Source organism: Bidens hawaiensis, unplaced genomic scaffold (genome assembly GCF_021521415.1).
Source record: "Bidens hawaiensis isolate Kalapana, Puna unplaced genomic scaffold, B.hawaiensis_p1.1 tig00006086_1, whole genome shotgun sequence".
NCBI lineage: Eukaryota > Viridiplantae > Streptophyta > Magnoliopsida > Asterales > Asteraceae > Bidens > Bidens hawaiensis.
In genome coordinates, this window is record NW_027491405.1 from 485,912 (window position 1) to 512,500 (window position 26,589).

Genomic DNA, 26,589 nt, shown 5'->3' on the forward strand with positions numbered 1-26,589 from the left:
TGTAAAGAAAACGGGTCAACTACGAATAGTTGGTGAGTTTCACTAATTTAAACAACTGTGACAAATCATTATAATAATCATATATTAGCGATGTAATTATACTTTTACGGACATCTGGGGACACTGTTAACCCAGTACAGTACCCATTCCGGGGGCAAAGTTAACCCAGAAACACTTCTAGGGACCTCTGAGGACACTGTTAACCCAGTACAGTACCCATTCCGGGGGCAATGTTAACCCAGAAACACTTCTATGGACATCTGGGGGCACTGTGGTACCCATTCCTTACGATTCCCGTACAATCAAATATTTATAAATACACGCAATTCCATGTGTTCAGTATGTACTTAAACATTTCAATAATAACATGCTTTCCGCCCCGGGAAAATATTTAAAAACACAATTCAGAAAAAGGGGCTCGTGAAACTCACCTTATCGTAGGCAATTAGGTATCACAGTACACCAGCTATTAGTCCGGATCTGTAATACGATCCCTAAGTTCGTTACTATATAATCATTATTAACATAACTTAAACCGTGTTAACCGGTACACCTGGGGACACTGTTAACCCAGTACTGTAACCGCTCCGGGGGCAATGTTAACCCAGAAACACTTCTCCGGACTCAGATTGTGATATCGTTTAGAGTTCACTAGTCAAAATTACTATTAGTCGTTTTTCCCGTTTTGCGTGCCTAGCACGGTTATCCGTTTTTACGTTTCAAAAATGAGTTTGGTCACACACGACTAGAAAATAGTTGTTGACTGATAATTTAATTAAAGTTGTGAATTTAGAGCTCGGTTTAGACGCCCCGATTGGCCGCGGGACCCGTTTCCGTCCTTGGCGTACCGGAAACTGTTAAATCGGTTAAAAATTACTCAAATCATCCGAATTATTTTCGGATGATTTATTTTTACTTGTTTAACTCAATTATATGAAAATGGTTCATTTTTAGGGTTTTTATACACCAGTCAGCTCGCTTATGCGAACTTTACCGGTTTACGCGTTTTAAGCTTTAAAAGTTTGTTTTTATCTTAATTTTAGCACAAATAATTATCCGTTTAATCCCGGACCTTGAAATTTTGCACAATTCACTTTTTGACAGTGGGGAATTTTATAAAAATATTTCCAGAATTAATTTTTATATTTAAAATTTATTTATCTATTTTTAAACACCATTTAAACACTAAATATGTCGTAAATACCAAATGATCTTAGAAAAATCCCAAATTTTTCCTGGATGACCCCTGCCATCCACATAGTCCCCTGTAATTTTTCCAGAACCAAAATCTTCCTTTACATGCCATTTTCACTAGAACCGAGCTAGAAAACCCTAGAACTCGTTTAACCGAAAAGCCTACTTAGACTTCTCCAACGGACCTAAAATTTTGTGTGTGACTTTTATATATTATAAAAAGCTTATCTGAAATTTTCCAGAAATTTTCATGATATATAACTATTTTTCACCATTTTTGGCCAAAACCGAGCATTAAATTCACCAAATATTCATCCTTTGTCCAAAAATTACCAAAAATTCACAGAACTCATATTTACATATATCTAACACCTCTGTAAAATTTCATGACCTAACTCTAAACACATCACAATCTGTCCAATTCTCAAACATCATACAAAAACCGAACTACCTTGTGTTTCTAGCTTCAAACCGCAAGGATCTCGCTTTCTAGCATTTGCTAACAATTAGATACAACACCTACAAGCACAATAACACCACACCAAGCAAGTTACACCCACAATCAAGCCATTTCTTTCATGGTTTCGGTTATGATATAAAAACAAAGATTTAACCGTAAAAATTCGTTTTTGGTTCGTTTAACTCCTTTCTTGGACCAAGATCCCTTGTATAACCCGTATACATCACTTGATCTTGCAAGAATCGGTTTCATCTCGGGTTTTCACCCTTTTTCACTTGAAACCTCATTTTCTTGTAATTAAACTCGAGAAAGGAAGATGAAAACGAATATAACTCGATCTTTACCTCGTTGTTCTTGCTACAAAACTCGGTTTTTAGTTCTTGGACTTGAGAGGAAAGGGAGATTTGTTGAATTTGTTTGTGAAAAAAAGAAGGAAACAAGGGGTTTAACCCACCCCCCTTGTCCGATCGGTGTAAAGGAGGTGGTGGGGTGGGGCCCACCTCTCCATTCTTAGCCACATATCCAGATTTCTGTAATCTGGATAATGTTTTGGATAATCTGGTTCAGTTCGTTTTTCGGTTAAATGTTTTATTCGGCTTAAAACGAGGCTAAAACGGTCGTTTTTCGGCTTAAAAATGAAATTTATATAAAACCAATATCATATATCTCATCTATAATGTAATCCTCGATTCGTTCGGGTTTCAACAACCGTTAATCGGTTGATCGTATTTCCAATACGATTAACTGTATAATCGAGTATAATCTGTACTGTGAATCATACATACTCGTATAAACACATTATAATTCATATATTCATTATTAAATACCACATAAATAGTATATACCGGTTAGGGTATACCTGAATTTGCCGGAATCGTTACATCCAAAGAGGAAATTTTGGTTTAGAAAAGGTGTTTCTACTTAACTAGAAGTTTGTAATAGCAAGAACATGCCAATATAGTTGCCTTTATTGGACTAATCTTATAATGATCTAGACATTTCAGTATAGTATATGTAAAAGTGATACAGATTGGTAAGAGGAAGAAATAATGGACAATGTTGTTTGCTTTGATGATTCAGTGTTAAAAGGCGCTACTACTTGAAGATTGATAATGGGCTATGTCGAGGCATGACATACGGATGACACTGGAGGCGTCAAATAAGATGCAACAGGCATCTTCGAGGGTAGTATAGGCAGAGAATCTTCAAACTTCAGTACTTTAATGGCTTGCCTCATGGAAGGGGGAAATTTTGAATCAGGGTGCACACACCATAACCCAACGATCATTAAACATTTGATTTCTTCTTCCTGAAAATCCTCTAGACTTGGATCAGCTGCTTCTAAAAGAGTCCCAGTCCCGTAGAGCTGCCAAACCCATTCTAATAACAGTATTTGCTTTTCAATGGGTTTTCGTCCACAAGCAATTTCCAATGCAACAACTCCAAAACTAAAAACATCTGATTCCTTGGTTGCTCTACTAGTGACTACACATTCAGGGGCCATATAACCCAATGTTCCAGCCAACATTGTTGTTTGTGCGCCTTTCTCATGGTCAACCAACTTTGCTAGCCCGAAATCACCAAGTTTCGCATTGAAATTTGAGTCTAACATCACATTACTAGATTTGATATCTCTATGCAAAACACATTGCTCCCACTCTTCATGTAGATACAACAAAGCAGATGCCAGACCATGCACAATTTTAAACCTTGCTCCCCATGCCAATAAACTCTCCCCTTTGAAAAGATGTAAATCTAAACTTCCATTTTCCATATATTCGTAAACAAGCAGGAGTTCGCCTTTCTGGTGACACCAACCAATGAGTTGTACCAGATTTCTATGCCTCAATCGGCTAATGATCTTCACCTCTGATGCATACTCCTTGATCCCTCGTTTAGAACTCTTTGACACCCTTTTCACTGCAATATACGTGCTTGAATCCTTCAAGAAACCTCGGTAAACTCCACCAAATCCTCCTTCTCCAAGTTTCTCTTTCTCGGCAAAGTGACTGGTAGAGTGAGCTAATTCTTGGTAGGAAAATCGTTTAGGCCCGGTGCCCATTTCAAATTCACTGTCCATCTCGACATCAAATGAATTTTCTTCCGCTTCATGCTCCATCGACTTCCTTTTCATCCTCCACCACAAAAGAAATGCAAACACTGAAAGAAAAACAATAGTACAGGATATTCCAACTATTAATTCCACCTTGCTCTCATTCTCTTTCACTGGATCTGGCCCCGGGTTCAGTTGATCTGGCCCTGGGACTGGTGGTATCCCGCTTTTTTCATCAATCTGTAAATCTGAACTATTAAACATCCAAGATCTCACGCTATTCTTTTCGAACGCAGATCCGGTTGCTTCTGAAAAACCGAATATAACCCGTTCGGGCAACTCGTTCCTGAGATCAACCATGTAAACTAGACCATCTTGACGCACGGTCGCATTGTTTTGAAAACTAGTGTAGGAAACACTAAGATTTTTAGAAACTGAATCATACGCAATCCAAGCTTGACAAACTGCCCCTCCAGTTATATTGCTGAACCATTTTTGAGACCTAACAGAAGTAAGAGAGCTAATGCTGATACCCACATGATCACCCACGGAGTGATTTGCACCGGCTACTGGATCCCAACGATCGTTCCAGAAAGTATCAAACTCCACAGCAACAAACTTGCTAGTGGGCTCAATTGTGATGGGATGGATTGGAAGCCCCATCGCTCCACCCCGGGTGATGTTGGAGTTATTCTGAGCAAGAAAGAACGCGAGACCATCACCGTAACTTGTGCTCCCCATTGAATCAATCACCAGATCGGTTGTCCCAAAGATGAAGTGGAGTGCTATATGTCGCCCGTCCCGCTTTCTGTTTCCGATCAGAACCAAGCTCGTTCGGGGTCACCTGGATTCCTTCGTATGAGATGTAAGATCCGTCACCTTCTAAAACTATGTCACGATTCTGATTATTAAAATTTGTAAAATTAAAGGTGAGTGAAGCTATAGAAGGGATGAACACAAGAAGAAACGAAGTGATGAGATGGGTATGGGAGAACGCCATGATCGTTTTGCATCCACATTGTTCTTAATCACACATTTATTCTACTTGTTTCTATTGAATATGTTGACCTTTTCTTGAAACACTATTTGAGCTGCCACTACATATCGTTGCAACAGTTAAAAAATATTTAAGTATCAACTTTGTCGCATTAATACTGTCGAGATACTTAAAGAGTAATAATTATTAGTTTTGTCGCAAATAGCAGGGACAATATCGTAACAATTTAGGAAAAATAAATTAAATAATGTGTTGTAATTTTCTCGCAGTAGGGAAAATTATTCTTAATCGAATAACCATCCAAGGATAATAAGACTAATAAGAAGGAATGTGAAGTGATTCAAAGGTATTGTGTTGGCAATTTGTTGGATGATTTGATTAAAAAAGAATAAGAAGATCTTTGATAGTAAGCATTTTCGATAGCGCAATTAGTTATTGATATTAAGGCCATGTCGTTCCTTTGGTAGTGTATGTAACTGGATCAAGAGACTGGAATAGAATGAAAGAAGTGGTGTTGGTTCAATTTCGTTATTTTTCAATTGTTGTTTGTTCTATGGGTTGTTAGTTTTCGGTGGTATATATTATTTCTGGGCTACTTGTTTCTTGTAAGCGGTCCTCTTTTAGTTTTATTTTTTTTAAATTGGCCTTTCAAAAAAATTATATATATATACACACAATAGACGGGAGGCCGCTGTGTTTGAATACAAACTCTGGTAATCACGTAACAATTATGTGTGTTCATGGTTCGGTTTAAAACTTTAAAATCGTTTAAACCGGCCATCGGTTAGGTTTCACAATTCGTTTTTTCTTTAACTTTCTGTTTCAATTTATAACAGTTTAGTTTCGAGTTTCGTCAACAAAAAATCGTTACTTACGGTTTGTCTCACTATGTTTAACTTAAAAATGGTCAAAACCGAGTTATGAATAACCATATGTAACATGTTATTTTTTTTTAATAGAAAAAAATACTACAACAACATTAGAATGATGGAACACAGTCTTTCAGGCAAAGGAAAATGACATACTTTATACTATGATGTAGAGAGAATTCAAAGAAATAGTAGAAAAGAAATTTTTTTTCTCTCATTGAAAAAGAAAAGATTGCTATTATGTTCTTAAACCACAAGATGGAAGGTTAGTAGAGTACAAAAACAATACGGTCTATATATCTAACCTGAAAACAAGCGGTCACCATAGAGTAAAAATGCATACCTAGTACAAAGTCAAAAGTCTTCCAGCCTCAACATGCCCTTCTACAACTTGAAGTCGCTTTCTAGACCCTCTACTCATAACACGCTCAAATTTAACATTGTTAAGTAGTTAAAAAACGCATCCAACAAAACTAACAATCTTGCTGTAACTCTATGACACTCATATTCTTGAAATTCTGTGAACATGAAGTCATAAGTTCAAGAATACAATTAGAACTGTTAAACCTTAAATAATTTTTATCGTTAAATATCAGCAGCAGACAGGTACAAGATTGTGACCATTAACACGTTAATTATTCATAAAAATGGTCAAATTTGTAAACCCAACCAGGCCACTTTGAAATGACCCGATTTTCAATATGATGAACATTATAAAAAATCCGAAGAGTTTTGTCCAAAAATCCGATGCACGGTGCAAGCGCATCACATATTCGATGTGATCTAATGAAGTTTAGTTATCTCAGCAACAATAGAAATATGTGATCTAATGAAGGGTTGCAGGAAAAAAAAGGACAAAGAAATTGTAACAACAAGCATGCATGAAATTGGCCACACATCCTTAAACTATAACAAATACATATCTTTGACTCGAAGATGAACTAATTATTTAATTACTCTGCAATGTGGCTAAATGATTCCAAAACTGCCACATACAACAAAACGAATCTACACCCCTTTTGACTTGATTAAACGTTGTCTCGTATAACAAACAACTGATACTCTATCTTCTAAACCGTGAATACAACAGTTTTTGACCCGCAATCTGAATAGTGATGAAAAATATCTATTCCTAAAATACCCGTGATCCAAAACTTGAAGTAGATCTGATCCAGACACAACAATAATTTCATGCCCCGTTACCAAATATTGTGACTTGCCACCCTTTACTACTCCCGTATACTATTTCTAAAACCTGATGAATTTTAACCTGCTCGAATATCGAAATGCCTCTTCGACTCTTATTCTGCTGTAAACTGATTTGAATGTATTCCCACATGTGAGCCTGAGAGGTAAGTAGTGTTATGGTTAAAATGGTGAAAAGGGTAGAAGGGTCATTTACTAATCTTTTGAATATGTTGATTATACGATGGTCTCTTTGATTATCTTGGAGGAAATTAAATACCCAAAGAAGGAATTCATACAGTAAGCTGCATCTTTTTTTGAACAACATTAATGTACTTTTAAGTTGTAACAATATTACACCAATTTACACCTCTAAAGAAGAAAGAAGAGAGCACCTTATAACACGCCAAAAACATCTAATTTCCATATCAGAAGACAGGAACACATCAGTTCGCTTGCGACTACGTATCAAAACGAAGTTGTAATCAATTATCATTTGGGCAACATATTTCAAATAAAGTCATATTAGTCTAGCAGAATCGTTTGCAGCTAGCTAATATACATGAATTGATGTTCATGAACCTGCTATTTGCAATCGCTTAAGATTGCAGAAGCAACCATCTACCAGATTAATACAATTGAATATAACCACCGAGCATTGATTGCCACTGATTGAAGACAGTAACAAGGATGGCTAATTAGGGGTTTCATTGCTGTTGCTGTTGCTTTAATAACGACGCCGGAAAGACATGGAAAGACGCCGGAGAGACCAGGGAAAGATGTCGGGCGTTAGGGCATCTAAGTTTAGTGGCGTCTCCTTAACGGCGTCTTATTTTGTCAAATTACCAAGTCATCCATCAAATGGTCTAATATGTAATATAGATATAGATATAGATATAGATAACTAAATATATAGTTTATGTATATTTTAGTTTTAACTAAATATATAGTTTATAATATATTTTTAGTTAAAAATAGTTAAGTAAATGTATAATTAACTTTTTGTTAAAATGAAAAAAGAAAAAATGGTTCAGGTTGATTGAAAGGATTGGTTTAGGTTAAAAGAAATAAACTACTTTTATTTAGAAATAAAATTTTTACTAGAGTCTAGTTTTAATTTTAGTTAAAAAAAAATACCGTAATCCAAGGTAGTTTAAGATAAAATGAAAATGAGATGCCAGTGCACGAGCACGATTGATCGATGCTTAAGGTAGTTTTGCTACCATTAGGATTGCACCCCTTGTACCCTTACAATGTCGATAAGCTAAAGAATAAGTAATAAATTGTAATGGAAACATCTTGCTTTAATGTTTCAGTTGGGTTTGCAACATTTTTGTTTTTGGAGACTACTAGGTTTGTAAATAAAAGTATAAAACTCAATGCTTTGCTTAGGTCTTGTATTTAGAGGTGCACAAATTGGGTTTTTCAAATACCCAGTTTCGGGTATGAAACTGGGTTCGGGGTATGACCGAGTATTGGAAAATCGGGTATTGGAGATACACGGGTCGGGTTCGGGTTCAAGTCCGGATATTACCTCTAAAAACCATACCCTATGTATCGGGTTCGGGTCGGGTATAGATACGGATATTCTACAACCGGGTATATGACTACCCTATCTCTGGGTATTGAAAAAACCCTATTATTGGGGTTTTTCGAGTTTTTTCCGGTTATTTTTCGGGTATAGATTGAATTTTTTATGGGATTGCACTTTTTAGGGGTATTTTCGAGTAATTTTAAGGTATTTTTCAGGTATAGCTCGAGTATTTGAAAACCCGGATTCGGGTATTGGAAAAACCGGTTCCCGGTATGGAACCGGTTCGGGTTTTCGGGTATTATCGGGTACAAATCGGGTCCGGTTCGGGTACGGGTTTTGGTACCGAAATGCATACCCTATTTGTACCCTACGGGTGAGGTCGGGTATTAAAAACCCGACTATAAAAAAAAACCAGTTCCGGGTTCTTTTTGGGTCTGTTTCGGGGTTCGGGTTTGTTGTGCAGAAACAGTGGAAGTAGTAACAAAATATTCAAAAATAGAAACACATCAGAAGCGAAGATCTTGAAACTTATCAATTCCAAGTGTGGAAATTCAATCGCTTCTAACATAAAATTATAAAATTCATATGTATACCCATTGAAGGATTAGGCCAACGTATGTCGAGTTTGGAGTATCGGGCTATTCTTAAGTACCGGTTAATGGTCCCTATGTTCCCGACTGATGAACCTTCCTAATTTGTCGTAAGGTCTGTTTGGATTCTTTTGGTGACCATGCGGTGCATTGTAAAGAATTGTTTGGCTTTAAATACAAACATGATTTGGTTAGGGATGTTTTGTGTGATGTTCTTAAACGGGCAGGGATTTCTGCTAAAAAGGAAGCCCCTGTTAACTTTCTCACGGATCCTTTTGAAGGGAGGTCCACTTTACGACCAACTGATATTCTTGTGTTCGGGTGGACAGGGGGGAAACACGCCTGTGTGGATCTTACAGGAGTGTCTCCTCTTGTTGGGCTCAGGGACCGTGGGTTTGTTGTGGGTCAGGCTGCGTTGAAGGCTGAATCGGGCAAAGTTGTTAAACACGAGAAAGCTTGTTTAGATAATCAACATGTCTTTCTACCATTTGCCTTTGATACATTTGGTTTCCTGGCCCCAGAGGCTGTGAAATTTTTGAGTAGGGTTCAGCGCGTCGTACACGAAACCTCTTCAGCTTCTAGGGCCCAAAGCTTCGTTTTTAGCAGGATTGGCTTTGCTATTCAAAAGGGGGTTGCGGCGCAGCTTGTTGCCCGTTTACCTGCCACTCTATTGTAATCATTTTATAGTAAATTATAGTGAAATGGTTCTTTAGAACTAAACTCAACCGTGACAAATTAAACGTAAGTCCAAAAATTATAGACATTTACACAAACTATGCGGAGAAGCAATATTTAAATTATATAACAGTAACCTAGGCATTTCATTGCGCTAAATGTAACACTGATAATTATTGGGAATATGAAGTTGTCAACGATGTTGTTTGCCTTGATGATTCAATGCTATGAGGTTTTACACTTCTACTTAATGATTGGTACTGACCAATGGAAGAGAAATCAGATAGTGAGGACGCTAAGGGTGTCAAATAAGATGTCACTGGTATCTTTAAGGGCAATAAAGGTAGGGAAGCTTCAGAATTTAGTACTTTATCGACGGACGAAGTTCAGAGTCGGGGTGCACACACCATAAGCCAACAATCATTAAACGCTTGATTTCTTCTTCTTCAAACTCCAGCCCTAGACTCGGATCAACTGCTTTTAAGAGAGTGTCTTTCCCATAGAGCTCCCAAACCCATTCCAATAACCGCATTTGTTTTTCTTGAGCATTGTAGTCAATGGACTTTCTCCCACAAGCTATTTCCAACACAACCACTCTGAAACTAAATACATCTGATTCCTTGGTTGATCTTCCTGTGACCACACATTCGGGAGCCATATAACCCAAGGTTCCCGCCAACATCTTTGTTTGAGCGCCTTTCTCATGGTCAACCAACTTAGCTAGCCCGAAATCGCCAAGCTTTGCATTGAAATTTGAGTCCAACATCACATTACTTGATTTAATATCTCTATGCAAAACACATTGCTCTCATTCTTCATGCAAGTATAGCAATGCCGACGCCAAATCGTGAACTATTTTGTACCTTCTATTCCATGTCAACAAGCTCTTTCCATTAAAAAGATGTAGATCTAAGCTTCCGTTTTCCAAAAATTCATAAGCAAGCAGGAGTTCTCCTTTATCATTGCACCAACCGATCAGTTGGACCAAATTTTTGTGCCTCAGTCGGCTAATGATCCTTACTTCCGATGCATACTCTTTGAACCCTTGTTTGGAAGTCTTTGACACCCTTTTGACGGCGACATATGTCCCTAGTTCTTTCAAAAAACCTTTGTAAACTCCTCCAAAACCGCCGTCTCCAAGCTTTTTTGACTCTGCGAAGTCAGTAATTGACCGAGCTAATTGCTTATAAGAAAATTTTTTAGGTGTAGAGGCCCCCATCTCAAACTCGTTGTTCATATCCAAAAGTCCAAGTTCCTCTCCTTCATCACCATCGTTTTTGTTCCTCCTCCATAAAAAATATGCAAGTATAACCAAACCAGTAACTAGAACCAACGTTCCAGCTGTCAATGGTACTGTCATGCGCAACGTATGGTTTTTTCTGTTGTCTTCATGAACCTTAAATTCTGTACTATTAAATGACCAAGATATTATATTGTGTTTCTCAAATTGATTTCCAGTGGAAGCTGAAAACCCAAAAATTACCCATTCAGGCAACACATGCCTTAGATCATAGGTGTAATGAAGCCCAGTTTCCCATACCCATACAGGTGAATTATTTAAAAAACTAGTGAACGAAACACTAAGATTTTTTGAATCTGAATTATACTCAATCAAAGCCACACATTCTTTCCCATATGTTATATTGCTAAACCATTTGCGATAAGCAACAGAAGTAACAGAGTTAATATTGATACCTTCATTGGCGCCATCCGTGCATAAAAGCTAGAACTTCATTTCTTTTCAGTTTTTTCAAACTTCTGGAAAGATGGTTAAAGAAACTCCGGTAACCACAACCCCAGCTACTGGGGGGAATACCGGCGACTACACAGTCTTTACAAACACTACCCCGGTTACCCAAGCCGGGGCAGGTGAAGTAAATTTTACGAACACTACCCTAGTTACCCAAGCTGGGGCAAGTGCAGTAAATAATCGCTCACTGGGATTCACCGATACCCAGTTAGAGAAACGAACAAGACTCCCCCGCCAAACACTCGATGAAGTTAAGGCATGGGCGGAGGCACGTCAGAAGGAATTCCAAGCTGAGTTGGACGAACGCTTGCGTTCCGTCCAACAAGCTGACGAATTCGAAGAATACTTGGACGATGACTCGGAGGAATCCGACACCGACGCGAACCCTCGCCATAGGGCAAAAGGGAAGCGTAAGGAAACGGACTCCCAACCGAGAAGACGTTTTGGAGAAGCCTTCAAACCAAAAAACACAGGTGGAAGCCCACGTGACTTCTCCAAAACATTTAGACCAACTGTTGCAAATGCGGGAACGTCCAAATTTGCAAGGGACATTGCGGAAGCAATTGCCCCAAAAAGTGCCAAACAAATGTCCAACATAGGCACATATGATGGTATATCTGACCCAGATGATCATTTGAACAGATTCATAGCGGGGGCAACCGTCAGCAATTGGACGGAACCTACGTGGTGTTACATGTTCCAAATGACGCTTGTTGGGCCAGCTAGAGCGTGGTTCGATCGTCTACCGATCAACCACATCTACGACTGGGCAGACTTCCAACAGAAGTTTAGCCAACACTTCAGCCAACAACGAAAGTATACCGAGGAGCAGTGGACAATCCTCAAATGCATTCGAGAGGAAGATGAATCTTTGCTAGACTTCATCACTCGCTTCAACTCAAAGAAGCTAAGTCTGGGTAACATCAGCGAAGATCTTGTTCGCGCTGCTTTCATCCAGGGCGCGAACGACCCAGAGCTCATCCGCACCTTAACGGGTAAAGATGGCATGCCATCCACATGGGATGCCATCATGACAGCAGCTAAACGCTTTGCGGAAACGGAGAAGCAACTGGGTAGAGATCTCCCACAGAGCACAAACCTCTACACCCAGAAGAGAGAAGACAACGTCCTTACCGCCCGACTAAACAAAAAGCGGAAGCTAGGCATTTGGCAGTCAAGGGTAAACTTTGACACCTCATCCGGCTTGCAACATCGGTTAGGCGGAAGGGATAACGTACAGTCAAACAAGAACTCCAGATGGACGCCACTCACTAAAAGCGTCACCGAGATATTCGCCACTGAGGATCTCCCATGGCCAAAGGCTCCAATAATCCGACATCGTCACAATGCTGATCGGAGCAAATACTGTGACTATCACAGGACAAAAGGCCACAACACTGAAGAATGCATAGACGTAAAGAACATGGTCGAGGCATTTGTCAGAGATGGGACACTCGCGCACCTTGTGGCGCAATGAACGCTGAGCAGGCTGATGCGTGTAGAACCCCACTTGGGGAAAACACGAATAAAATTGCAGCTTCAATGTTGGAGACTACATACTGCGCAAACAACGAGATCCCGAACCAGGTGCATATCGGCTCGATGGCACTCCCATCCCAACAACATGGAAGGGAGCTCAATTACACAGTTTGCATGTAGATCAATTCCAAATTTGTAAAGAAAAGGCCCAGAGCCACTTCTAATGGAAATGATTCTCCTTAGAACATCGACGCTGATAATTTTACATTTATACTTTATGAACTGTCAACACTGATGCCGGTCTTCACCGCATACATAAGTGTGAAAGTCGTTGCATGGGGAAGGCGGCAAAACCCGCATAAACCCAAAAAACGGCAAACCTTCACGCAGGTCAGTTAAAAGGGAAAAGTTCAGTCATCCCACTAAATGAAAGTGCCGGTCTATCCGCATGAATCATGATAGAGGAAACTGAACACTAACCTATTAACAACCGCGCGTCGAACGGTTAATTTATTAAACACGGATATGCCGGTTTTCACCGCATAATTACGTGGAAAGTCGGTGCGTGGGGAAGGCGGCAAAACCCGCATAAACCCAAAAAAACGGCAAACCTTCACGCAGGTTAGTCATAGGTAAACTTTGGTCAACTAAATGAAAGTGCCGGTCCTAACCGCACAAATCATGAGAGGAAACCGAACCTATTGACAACCACGCGTCGAACGGAAAACTTAATTCAAAACAGAATTTCTAACAAAAGGATGAGGAAAACCTACACGCAGGTTAGATGTAGGTTAAAGTTTAGCCATCCTACTAAGTGCAAGTGACGGTCCTACCCGCACAATCACGAAAGAGGAAGCAAAACTTCAACCTATTATCTACCACGTTCAAAGGTTAACTTATCCTAAACACTTAGAAATTTCTAAAAAGATGAGGAAAACCTCCACGCAGGTCAGATGTAGGTAAATTTTAGCCATCCTACTAAGTGCAAGTGACGGTCCTACCCGCACAATCACGAAAGAGGAAGCAAAACTTCAACCTATTATCTACCACGTTCAAAGGTTAACTTATTCTAAACACTTGGAAAATTGCTAATTTAAACTAAAGTATGCAAGTCATATAACGTTTATAAAGCAAGGAATCCAGAGAAAGTAGCGGTCTTACCCGCACAAAGATTTATATTTCACAATGAGTCATTACAAGAATGGCCGGGTAACTACCCGCCTACAAGAAAATAAATCTATACAAGCTAAACCTATCCTAACAGTGGGAAGGGATCTTCAGGATCAGGTTTCAGGGCCACTTCCACTTGGACCAGCACCATCAGTAGAGCGTGGCAGTTCAAGGAAAGCTTTAAGGATAGCTAGCCCATCATCAGCAGCAGCAACTTCGTTTACCTTCTCCACCACCGGATGCGGGAAGGCGGCATACTGATTCACTGCTTGGTCGTAAACAGCTTCAGTATCAACATTATACAAAGGGAAGTTGGAAGGCGGGATGCCTTTCTCAACGAACCCTAGACCAAGCAGGAAGCCGGCCTTTTCCCCATCCTCGTGAGAAGCGTTGAGGGCTGCGCTCATAGCATCGTCATAAGACGTATCAGCAAAGACCCGATGCACAACCTACAAGAAAATATACAAGTATCAGAACCTTTTCTATTTACAAAGAAAAGCGTAAAGACATGAAAAGCATACCTGAGACAACGCTTCTCGAAGAAGCCATTCCTTGGCAACCAGAGCCTCCTGGAGGGCAGCTTGAGCTTCGTTACGGGCGCGTTCGGCTTCACTCTTGTTGAGGTTGGCAAGCAACACTTCTTTAGCCGCAGCCTCTTCGACGCCCTTTAGCTTCCGCTCAGTGTGGTCAAGCACCCCCCTCTGGTCCAAGATCTCTTGGAGCTTTTTGGCGTCTTCCATCGCCAAGGCATCATGAGCCTGCTGGAGAGCCTCTAATTTGGCTTTAAGCTCTTCATTCTCCACGCGTAGAGGCTCAGCAACAGCTTCAGCCTTGGTGTCCCTCTCGGTTGCGTTCCTTGCAGTTTCCTTAGCCAGCCGAAGCTGTTCATTAACAGCTTGGGCAGCCTTGGAACGGGCCTCGAGCCGGGCCTGAACTTCAACCTCGAGGGCCTTGAAGGCCTTCTCCTTTTCCGCAGCAGCTGCGGTAAGCTTTACGTTCTCCTCCCGGACAGCCCGCGCCCGAGCTACTTCTTGAAGACGAGCTGCTTTTAACTTGTCGTTTTCACGACAAAGCAGCTCGACGCGCGGCTGCATCCGGGCCAGGAGAACCCGAAGCTCATTGGTTAGCCTACCCTCCTGGTAGCTAGCCATGGCTTCCCCCAACGCACCACTGGGAGCAGCGTGACGAGCCCACTCCACGCACTCCACAGGGGTACGAAGGGTTGTTCCTCGGCGAATGTTCCATCGTGGAACATACACTTCATTGGAATCCGACACTGCAAAAAACATAAAGCAGTTAGGAAAAGAAAAAAAAAATGAAAAGGGCCAAAAGAACCCTACGCACCTGTAGGGTCAACAACAGGCCGATAGCCGCCAAACCCATCACCTGAACCCAAGGGAAATCCATCCAAGAGGTCAGGCAGATGGGAAGGAGGCAGAGGTTGGCGAGAAGCCCCATGCATGCCTGAAGGATCGGCCGTCGTTGCCGATGACGGAGGCATGGTAGAAGCCGCCGCGGTCGCCGCCGCGGAATCCGCAGCAAAAGTAACCGCCGGCTCAGTGAAAGATGCGGTAAAAATGGCACTGACAGCCGGCGGTGAGGTCATCACAGCTGGAACAGTCGGCTCAACGGAGTGAGCAACTGAACCAGCGGAAGCAGGCGCAGGCGCAGCCGCCTGGGTCGTCGCCTCAGGTAGGCTGACCAAGCCTACCGTCATGGGCGGAGGGGTACTCCTCTGCGCTCCACCCTGGAATGCGTCAACATCCACGCCTGCACAAAGAAGATAGTGTTAATGATGGAAAGCTATGAAGTTAAAAGATAAATAAAGTTTGTACTTACGGGTTTTCTTGAGCCTGAAAGTGCGGACAGGCAGGGACGAACCCGATGGAGCCGGCCTCTTTGCGCCGCTCACCATTGTCATCTTGGGCTCTCCGGAGGTGACAGTTGTCGCAGCCTCCAGAGCGGTGGTCTTATCACCACCGGGATTCCCCGCCACCTCTTCGCTCTCGGTCTCCGAATCAGACCGAGGCACCGGATCGGCAGTGGAGGCCACCTTCTCCTTCCCCTTCCCGCCGGCAGCCTTCTTCTTCCGCACCAACGGAGGACCATCTGCGGATTCCTCATCAGAACATAAGATTAGAGGAATTCCAGCAGAGGTTTCAACATTGAGGGGTCGAGGGTTGAATAGCGCCTTACCTGGCCGCCTGGCGCTAAGGATCTCGTGACCTAACGGGTAGACCTCAACGAACCGATCCGCCGTTTGTTCTAGGTTGGGCAACTCGTTCTCGTCTAGAGCGCGAGTACCCATCCGAGCGGGACCGTCAGCCTCCCGCGGGTGCATGAGCGACTGCAAGTCGTTCCCCTCTGAAATAAACAGGAAAGAAGTTAGAAGAGATTCTAAATTAACAAAAAGAAACAGAGCATACCGTAAGGAACAGAGTTCGAACCGTATTCAAGAACGATTGGGATCTTTTGCGCATCCGCATCCTTCCACACCCGGCTCATCCCCAGCATCACCATCCCGGACTCCGCAAACCGGTAAACCAGAGATTGGACTCGGGATATCTTCGAGAACCATTCCGCCTCCTGGTAGTTGGAGGCGTGAAGGCTGGGGAGAGCTTGCCCGTTCTTAAATTTCATGGCAAGGGGGATGGCGCGAGCGGAGATGTAGAAGAACTCCCGCTTCCACGAGCGAAGACTGCGCTCGGTTGCGCAAATCTTCAAACCCTTAATCCGGGTTATCAGGGTATACCACCCCTGGATGCACCTCCAAGTGTAGAAGGTCATCAGGCGGTCGACATAGGGCTCAATGCCCAGAATCCGGCACACCCACTCGAAGTGGCGAATCTTCGCGATCGCCATCGGGTGCACCTCGGTCAGGTGTACACCGTGCCTCTCAAGGACACGGTAAACAAACTTTGTCAATGGGAACCTAAGATTCCCATAAACAAAGAATGCAGCATATACCCCGATCTTGCCTCTAGGGGCATCATACACCGTCTGATGGGGTTCAGGAAACTCAGGCTCGAGAGACTCGAGCATGAACTTCCTGACGATGTACTGATACAGATCGACAGGCAGAGCACACTGGCACTCGCCAGCAGTACTCTTGTCATCGGCAAACACCCCAGCCTCCTGGGCTGTAGATTCGAGATCACGAGAAGACATCTTGCAGATGGAAGAAGAAAACGATTTCAAGAGAATGCTCGACTGAAAAGATGAGTATTCGCCGGAAATCGTTTTGAAGATGAAGAGAAGAGTGAAAGTGTGGATTACAAAGAACCCTCTCCCCCTTTATATACTAATCGCAATTAATGCGATGAATTTAATGCGGAGGAGAGAGAAATCGAAGGTGCAATGAAACTATGACACGTGGCAAAAAGCAAGCTGGCAACAGCTGTTGAAAGGACGTGTACCATTAATTTCGCGGCCACGCGCCCGAAAAATCGCGCCCACGCGCCTGAAAAAGCGTCTGGAATGACCAGGTACTGTCACGTCACCATAACTTCCTGCACGTCCTGACACAGTCAGAAGAAACCGTCGCACGACGTTTCAGAGGTTTGGACTGTTCTTATCCTTTCACCAACTCTTCGAATTTCAAAATTCAAAAAGATTCAAAAGTAAGCGGGAAAATACCCCTTACCTTGGCAACCAAGTAACCATAAGACGGGTGCGGATACAGTGTTAAGGCAAAACCCTTCACATACCTAGCACCCGCAGGGAATTGACGCCAGGAATACCTTGGAAGTAAAGTAACCATAAGACGAGCGCGGGTACAGTGTCAAGGCAAAACCCTTCACATACTTAGCGCTCCGCAGGGAATTGAAACCAAGAAGGATCTTCTGGGCAATGCTTGCGGAAACGGAAATAACATCCCCGCATAGCGGGAACGTCGAGAACTACATTGTTTGAAGCTCCAGGATGGAATTGGTGGTTTTAACATAATTGATCACTATGTTCAAAACTACCAAAACCTCATGGAGAATCCACACAAGTGGGACTCAACGCTCCTGACTTGCGAGGAGGTTACAGACCTACCCGCATCATACCCAAAGATCAAGCAGGAAAGTCGGGAATTTCTGCAAGTGACAAGGACTTCCGCGGGAAGAATCCCCATGGAAAACCTTAAAACTAAACCCTTTTCAAAACCCTTTGCTTAAGTCCAAAAGTTCACCTCACTTTATTAAACATTCATGAGAAGAACATTGGACTGGGGGGACTTGAAGAGGTAGGTCCAAGCAGAGCCCAGTTGGACCCGCAAGACTCACCTTGAAGAGGGACTTCTGCGCAGAAACCAACTGGATCCGCAGGACCAACCATGCTCAGAGACGTGACGTCCTTACGCGCAGTAGGCAAGCTGTTCCCGCAGGAAATGCCTCCCAATGGTGAAGTAATCTGCATGTTCCCGCAGCTGCGGATACAAGCCATCAAGGAAGGCCACCCGCGCAGCAAGGCTACACGCACAAGGCACTTAGCTCTTAATCACTCAGTGTCACCTGAAGGAATGAGCAAAGCCGGGAACAATCCCGCACAAAGGCGGGAGGGGGAATACTCCCGCCCAACTAAGCCAGTCCGTACGATACGGGAAGATCTTCTGTACTGTACCTGACGAGGTATGGGCAAAAGATCTGACCAAAGATACGACAGCTTATTGACAACAGTATGACGAGCAGCATGCTCTTGTACTGTATGTCACTATTAGCCGCTGCCTACTCACCAACTCCTGTCATACCACGTGCATAGCCGGCAGTTGGTGGAAAAGGAATAGTACACAGCAGGCCTGGTCATTGTCAGCCGCTGCCTACCCACCAACTACCAGCAGGGCACGTGCGTAGGCCACAGTTGGTAGAACAGGAATACTATTCAGCCGGCCACACCTCCTTGGAAACCTACCTTCGGCTATAAATACCCCAAATGGTATGATCATCTCATCTTATCATATTATCATCATATTATACCTGATATCTGCTCTAGCAATCTCTTAATATACATTTATATTTAAAGAGCAATCTAGTCTGATTCTCACGCCGGAGGGTGGTTACAAGGAGGAACCCCCCCCCCCCCCTTCTCAGTGACAAGCTCACGGTGTCTGTTTTGCAGGTTATCAGAAGAACCATCTTTACCGGGTCTAACCCCTCGTGGGAAACATCTATCTAACCCCCAGGTTACCCGTAATCTGCCCGGGGTCCAGTTAGTATTTCTTCAATAACCAAACCAGTAACTAGAACCAACGTTCCAACTGTCAATGGTACTGTCATGCGCAACGTATGGTTTTTTCTGTTGTCTTCATGAACCTTAAATTCTGTACTATTAAATGACCAAGATATTATATTGTGTTTCTCAAATTGATTTCCAGTGGAAGCTGAAAACCCAAAAATTACCCATTCAGGCAACACATGCCTTAGATCATAGGTGTAATGAAGCCCAGTTTCCCATACCCATACAGGTGAATTATTTAAAAAACTAGTGAACGAAACACTAAGATTTTTTGAATCTGAATTATACTCAATCAAAGCCACACATTCTTTCCCATATGTTATATTGCTAAACCATTTGCGATAAGCAATAGAAGTAACAGAGTTAATATTGATACCTACATGGTCACCTACGGATTTATTAGTACCTGGATATTTTGGATCCCAATCATTGGCCCCGTGAGTATCAAACTCCACAGCCACAAATCGATGTTTGCTGGTTTTGATTGTATAATCGAACGGAAGCCCCATGATTCCCCCGGCATTTATCACTGAATTATTATGAGCGAGGAAGAATGTGAGACCATCAGCGTAATTATTGTTTGGGTATGAATCGATCACAAATGTGAAGGTGGTAGAGAAGCTGGCTAGATCATTAGACTCTTTGTCCCAAAGATGAAGAGGTTTAATGTACGTGGCTCGACCTGCTAACCATACCGAACCATAGGGATCACTAGTCCTTTGGTGGGTCACCTGGATTCCATTATCAGAGCTATAAGATGCATCATCTGAGAATATTATATCATGGGAATTTGTTGGACTAACGTTTGTGAAATTGAATGTAACTGAAGCGGCATAAGGGTTTAAAGAGAGTAAGAAGCATGTTAAGACAGACATCGAGTTTCTTGAAATGTGCTTGACAAATAACACGAATATATACCACACTCAGATTGATTTCTTGTCATCCCTATCAGGATACCAATAATTGGAAGCAGATTGTTTTGTCATTTTATCAAAATTCAGCCAAGTGGGCCACGTGATTATTATGTATCAAAAGTCAGCCAAGTTATTGCCCAAAATTTTGACTTTGATGTATCACTCTTTAGAAATCTCCACCACCGACATCACATGTGGGTCACATGAGACCCCCCAATTTAATTTAAAAAGGAGAAAAAGAAAAAGAAAAAGAAAAAGAAAAAGAATACTATTAAATAAAACTAGGATTTAGGACCTGCGATTCGCTGCGGAACCATTAAACCAAACAAGAAACATACATCAAAACGTTAAACCACGAACGCGTTGCAAGTTGACGCGAATTTATCCTGTATCATGTTAAGGCATTGGAACTAAACAAAAGAAATAAACCCGTCAATGCCAAAATACAACAAATTATGATATGCAAATCGGCACGCTATGGCTGCGAACCGATGCAAATTCTGTTAGTATTGGTGGCACCAACATAAATTCGTAAACATGAATTTATAAGAAAAAAACATATTTTAAAGGTGCAAACATATTCTGAAAGCGAAGCGTGGATATAAAAATATGCGATGACGGGATATTTTTAAATCATGACAAAAGTTTCGGTTATTGTAAGACCAACTATAAGAAACACAATGTAACAACTCGGTCTTTTTCTTTTTAAATAACCCGACCCATTTCATGTTTGGAAAATTTTATCAATTTAATTATCGTGTTTATCGAGTAATTTTTATATCATTTTATGTGTTCATTATATATATTTAATATATCTAATTAACATTGAAACATATACGTTTTTAACCCTAAACTAAACTTTAACTTATTTTTTGTTTACATCCTTAACCTTGAAGGACCATTATGCAATTATATCCAACTAACCCGTTAACCCAGTCAACCAACCCGTAACCCGTACCCATTAACCGTTTATGTTCAAACCGTGTACCCGTTTTCTTTCTTGCACCTAAATTCTTGTCGTTGATTTGGAAATTAAATCAATGGTTTTGTCAATTATACCATATCGGCCTAACCGGCAACACGAATTAAGGAAACAAGTTGATGCATTATATGTTTTCCTATTATGATAATCCGCCTATACCCGTTTCTAATTCTACATGATATCGAGCATTATTTTGCAATTAAACTGTCTTGAATAATCATGCCATCATCGCGAGCCTAACCCCCATGATTAATTTCATTAATGAAGCCTGCATATACTCTTTCCCGTTAACGTTTTGGGTCGTCACACTTGGTTCGTCGTATGCCTTCAATTCATCTTCGTCTAAGGAATCCTTCACGGTATATCCCGAAGAGGTTTACTTTGCTCTCATCATCCTCATTTATATTTCGTTCATCCGATCACGTGAGTATCTCACTCCCCCTTTTAACTCATTTTTAATCGTTTTAGGGACATATGCGTTATATTTATTTTATTACTATATATTACTCAACTTGCAACTATTGTAACTTGTGTTTAACAATTTATACCTTACTTGTTTATGTGCTTACTTGCTTTATATGCTTCCGCATTCGGAGAGGTCCAACATAATCTCAGTCTAGTATGATCATACAACCGTCGTAGTGGCCGGCGTCCGACGCATTGACAGTGGTTTCACCGACACCTCATTTTTGGTAACCAATGCCCATTCGCATGGAAGCGGTTTAGCCATTTCTTTATGGTTTGATTGATTTGTTTATATGCTATGGTTAAATTGCTTGTCTCACTTGACACAGTTTGTTATCTTATTTATTATTATATAAAATCATGAAAATCTGGTGTTTTACTCACTCAACCTTGTGTTGACAAAACCATTCTATTTTCAACGCATATGCAGGTCATCGTATGATGTAGTTGAAGTTAGAAGATCGTTTAAGGACTTATGCTAGAAGAAATTCAATGAGACAATTAATTTTATGATTTTGATTTGTGTTTGTTTTGAGATATTGTAATGAATAATTGTTTTATTTGAAATTATTAAATAGATATTGAAACTTATAATGTTGCATGATAGTAACCTTGTGGGCTGTGACAATCAGTGCATGCCCCGACATTTCCGCCGTAGGTTGGGATGTGACATACAAAAGCAAAGTTAAAAAAATAGTTTAACTGAAAAATAAAACATGTAAAACTGACACTTGTCCAAGTTTAAACTTTAAAATTTTAGTTTGTTAAATTTTATGGTTAGTTGAAAAAAATGAAAAAAAAGGGAATTAATACCAAGTGATAGTGTATAGATCTCTTTAAAAAAAACCAACAAAAATAGAATGTTTTAAGTACTTTGTATGGGGTGACTCATTGGCAAAAGATCACCGCTAGCTTGCCCAACTCAACCGTATGGAGCCCTTAAGTGCATTTAAGTTATCTCCAGTTTCGGAAAAAACTCACCCGTCCGAAAGCCCACTGGTGGTAAAACCTGGACGCCCTCAAGATCGAACTGGAGATCACAAAGATCTTAATCTTTCTTCATTGAGCCACCCATGTCCCCTTATTTTTTTTAAAGTTAGAATATATATAAACATGGATAACAAATATATATATATATATATATATATATATATATATATATATATATATATATATGATTGATTTCTTTTGAGAACCACTTTGAGTTTTAAGAACTCAAAGGAACTCAACGTAACAAATTTTTTTTTTCGAATTTTTTTTACACATGTGTAATACGTAAGTGTAAGTGATGTACAAAAAATTACGGTATTTTTTTACACACCGGATCCACTTTTTACACATGTGTAACTAATGTTTAAGCTTGTGTAATTATCAAAAATACTTATTCTCTCTCCTGCTTCATTTTTTAATTAAATTTGATCTCAACCACATATTTCATATCATTTAATTAAATGTGTGGTTCAAAATTGAGTTCTTAAAGTTCTTAAAACTTATCATGGTTCTCAAAATAACCCTCCCCTATATATATATATATATATATATATATATATATATTGTAAAAGTTTTATTAGAAATTCTTAAATAAATATTGAAACTTATAATGTTGCATGATAGTAACCTTGTGAGCTGTGACAATCAGTTCATGCCCCGACATTTTCGCCGTAAGTTGGGGTGTGACATACAAAAGCAAAGTTAAAGAAATAGTTTAACCGAAAAATAAAACATATAAAACTGACACTTGTCCAAGTTTAAACTAAAATTTTAGTTTGTTAAATTTTATGATTAGTTGAAAAAAAAAAGAAAGGGGAATTAATATCAAGTGATATTGTATAGATCTTTTTTAAAAAAAACCCAACAAAAATAGAATGTCTAATGTATGGGGTGACCCATTGGCAAAAGATCACCGCCAGCTTGCCCAACTCAACCGTATGGAGCCCTTAAGCGCATTTAAGTTATCTCCAGTTTCGGAAAAAACTCACCCGTCCGAAAGCCCACTGGTGGTAAAACAAAAAAGCATGACTGGACAAGAAGATAAAGGAAACGTTTCAAGTGTTTCTGCATCAACTCGTGAACAAGGAAGCATTTCTAGAAGATGTTTTAATACAAGTCGTGCAATAGTCATTGCTAGTGATCTTGGAGACATCTAGTTTAGAAGGCACGTTTACAAACGCTGAGAAGTGAACTAGAGGCTTTGTAGATGAAATTAAACGAAACTGCAAGTGACTTTGTGGGAAAGTTAACCAGTATACACACCAAGTTTAAACTTTCGGTTGTACTTTGAAAGATAAAGTACTCATGAGGAAACTGCTTATCTCGGTCTCGCTGAAATTTCTACTGATCGAGCAATATTAAGAAATTGATGAAATGACTTTTGCATAAGCCGTTGGAAGAATAAAGGCATTTGAGAAACATCTCAAAAGCCGAGAAAAACCAGAAGACAATGATCAGGTAAGACTTCTAATTGCAAGTTCAAGAAATCAAGGTCGTGGTAGAAATTCTAACAAAGAAGCAAGTGGATATGGAAGAGGCACTGGTTGAAGAAATAAAGACAAAAGCAAGTTCAAGTGTTATGGATGTGGATAAGTCGGTCATTTCACAAAAGAATAAACAAAATGGAAGAACAAGGAGCAAGAATCCAATCTCATCTACGACGACGATGCGATCGCATTGCTATGAAAAATCAAGAAAGTTGAATACTGTCTTTAAACTATATTTAGTTTAAGAGGGAGTGTTGAAAAGTGTAAAGTAAATATTAAGTATAGGGGTCCATAAGTCTCGCCATTGTTATGCATGAATGTTGGCAAATTCGAATTGAAATAGAAGAATCAACATATAATTGAATGAACAATAGATTGAATTTGATAATAATACTTATTTCAATAACCTTGAAAAGTATAAACTAAATATTAAGTATAGGGGTCTTTGTGTACAGAAATGGGCAAAAACGACTGCCTTTTCAGTCGCAAATGCCCTTTTGCAACCGATTTGCGACCTTTTTGTCGGTCGGTTAAACTTTGGTCGGTAAATATTTTGCGACCGAAAATACTGTTGCGACCGATTTTGCAACTAAAGTTTTAGATGCAAACTCAACGACCGAATTTGCGACTGAATTGTTTTTGCAACCGATTCGGTGACCGAACTTTGGCGACCAAGATTGCAACCGAATTGTTTTTGCAAACGACTTTTTGACCGGACATTTACCAACCGAGATTGCAGCCAAATTATTTTTACGACCGATTTTATGACCGTTTCTTTAACGACCGATATTGCAACCAAACTGTTTTTTTGACCCATTTTGTAACTGGACCTTTACCGACCGAGATTGAAGCTGAAATTATTTGCGACCAAGATGGCAACCGCAGTTACGACTGAACCTTTGTAACGAGACTATTTTTAAAAATGTTTTTCAGTTCAACTTTAACAAAATATTCAAATTATACAAACTATAAAATTGGAAATATTCAGTTATTCACACATACAAATATTAGTGACAATTGATCGATTAACGATCCAAAACTGTTTTTTTCGTTGAACCAATGATTAATTGGATATGTATTGACGATTCCGAGATGTTGGGATGCGATTTCATGGATCGATTTCGTGAAAAAAGGAATTCGCATACCTATTGTACGATAAGCTATTATTGTATTGGATATTTTCTCTACTTTTACATTGTTTATAAATATCACAAAAGATATATATTTCCTAGAAAAGAAATATATAGACATTATTTTTTATTAAAATAAAGCGTTTCTTAGTGGATTTATAAGTATATCTTGTTTAAAAAGAAAGCTAGTATGACTTATAGCGTTGTCTGACGAGTCATGATTACTCTTAATGGTGTATAATGAACCTCAATAGGTATGGATTTTTTGTTATATTATATATATTGTGTAATTTCTAAATAATTTATAGTGTCATTCAGTTCTTCAATCCGAGCCGACCGGTGAGACCGGTCCGACCTGTAAACCAGTTACGTGTCCGATTCGATGTCTGGTCCGGTTATGAAAACATTGACCATAACCATAACCGCGATGCCAGTTAATGAATTATCATGACCGAACCGATGTGACAGTTTTGGTTAAACGATTTTGAAGATTATAGCAGGTCGTAAAGACAAAAATCGTGTCAGTCTTACAACAACCGTTTATGCCTTGCCAGATGTTCGAAGCAAAATAGCACAAAAATTGAAGAGACGATTTTTTGTCTCCCTCGAGTCCGCGCAAAGAGGGTAAAGAACAATTTATTTGATTTTTTAATTATTGTGATTGTTTTTGCGATCAAAATTTATTTGACTTTTTATTAATATAATATCTAATCGTCTTCACGACCGGTAATATAACTATTCAATGTATAATTATTTTTTATAAATGATTAATAGTTTTTCAACCAAAACCTTTTTTATCGCTAAATTTAAGACCGTTGAACGACCGATTTAACTTTTGTATTCACTTTCAAAATTAATTTTTAAAACTAGCGACTATATTTGTGACCATTTAATGTTTATATATTCACTTTCAAAGTTATTTTTTAAAACTAGTAACTATAGTTGTGACCAAAGCCATTTCAGTTTCTATATATGTGATCGTTTTTGCCACCATTTTATTATTTTTTTTTTTCTTTTTTTTCCTATTTATCAACTAGTGACTATTTTCGTGACCGAAACAATTCCGATCGATTTTGTGTCCGACTTAACTTTCATTTTACTTTTTATAACATTTGATAAGTGTCACTATTTTCAGATCTAACAATTTTGGTCGGTTAATTTGTGACAGAATTTGCGGCTGAAACAACATTTACTTATATATTTAAGATTGTCGGAAACCGGTGACCATTTATTATGCCCGAACAATTTTGTTAACGAAAATCTTAAATCTAGCTGGTTTATATAAACCCTCCAACACAATCAAGTCTGTACGTTAACATGATATGCAAGATTATTGAAATAAGTATTATTATCAAATTCAATCTATTGTTCGTTCAATTATGTTGATTCTTCTATTTCAATCCGAATTTGCCAACATTCATGCAGAACAATGGCGAGACGTGTGGGTT

At 40.0% G+C, this 26,589-nt stretch overlaps 2 pseudogenes; both read right to left on the reverse strand.

Moving 5' to 3' along the window:
- Window positions 1-2,739: 2,739 nt before the first annotated feature.
- LOC143631528 (L-type lectin-domain containing receptor kinase IX.1 pseudogene) lies at window positions 2,740-4,790 on the reverse strand (annotated as a pseudogene).
- Window positions 4,791-9,703: 4,913 nt separating this feature from the next.
- Window positions 9,704-20,150, reverse strand: LOC143631526 (L-type lectin-domain containing receptor kinase IX.1-like; annotated as a pseudogene).
- Window positions 20,151-26,589: the final 6,439 nt, after the last annotated feature.